Here is a 1466-nt window from a genome sequence, read left to right as displayed (position 1 = left end):
CCTTAGTAAATCACCCAAATGAGATACTAAGGCTAGGACCCAACACAATATTCTACAACTCGGGAGAGGGATGCCGTAACCCTAATTGCAGAATATTTGAAGGTAAGTGAATGACGATTCACTAATTTCCACCATGAAAAACGAAAAAGAAATTTAAGTTTTAAATCTATGAAAACTCCTAGATCCTTTGAGATGCATTGAACTTTCAATGGCATGTTTAAATCTCGATATGCCCCTCTTGTTTGTGACTGGGATGCCGAGGATCACAAAGCGGGTGTGAATAACCATGCAAACTTACATGGTGCCCTCACATGTTACAGTCACCTATTCGATGTGCCGGTAAACCACACACGCTCCACCGAACTATGAAAAACATTGAGTCACCCTTTGCTACCTTTGCTTAGACCCATTTAGTGTGCTGGTAAACCACACACGCTCCGCTAACATCTTCGCAAGGGCACAAAGTGTAATTTCATGGAATTGCATCAATTCACTTTTGCCTAAGTAACTAAGATTGGGAATTTTGAAAAACATTTAGTTACTTTTATAATTCATTATACTTATAATGGAAGGTTTCGTCCTATCCTACCCGTTCGGCTAACGACCCTCCACTAGTCAAGAGTGCGGTGGGTAAGAGTGGATACCCATTCAATCGCCATTTTATAGGCAATTTCCTTAAACACCCCTTATAGACCAGCTTCGTGAATGAGGCCTACTAACGGTAAGACTGACTTTTACTCATACATATATATAATGTTAGACTTTTAATGTTATATATAGTATAGGGTGTATTTTACACTTTAAAATATTTAGTGGTTCAATTTAACAATTATACTTTTAATTCAATTAAATTGTAGACCTAAACTTTTATGGATTTATTAAACTTCTTTTAATTATACACCTTAATTAATTAATAAAACCATAAGGGTGTGATTTGAACTTTTTCTAAACTATGCTAGGGTTTTAGAATTTAACATTCCTAATTAAACTTTTAATCAACTTTTAAATTCCAAAACTTGAGGGCAAGTTTTGAAACATTTCAACACATTAGGGTTTAGAATTTAAATATGCATCAAAATTAAACTATTTAATCAAAATTTAAATTCCAAAACTTGTGGGCAAGTTTTGAAACCTTTTTCAAAACATTAGGGTTTCAACTATTTAAATTTCAAAACAACAAAACTTTTGGGGTTCAAATTTAAACTATAAAACCTAAAGGGCCAAATATGAAACTTTTCACAACAAGGATCAAATAACAAATAATTCAAATTAACATTTAATCACATAATTATCCATATTTGATGATTTCTTGCAAAATAATTTATCAATTTATTTAAAATAATTAATCAATTATCTTATAAGGAAACAATTATCCTATTAATTGATAAATATCTTCAATTAGATTAAAATTATAGTCAAATATATCATATAATCGGATTAATATTAATCTAACATGATAAGGTAAT

This window comes from Lactuca sativa, chromosome 9 (genome assembly GCF_002870075.4).
Source record: "Lactuca sativa cultivar Salinas chromosome 9, Lsat_Salinas_v11, whole genome shotgun sequence".
In the NCBI taxonomy this organism is placed as follows: domain Eukaryota; kingdom Viridiplantae; phylum Streptophyta; class Magnoliopsida; order Asterales; family Asteraceae; genus Lactuca; species Lactuca sativa.
Note: the sequence above shows the minus strand (reverse complement) of the source record.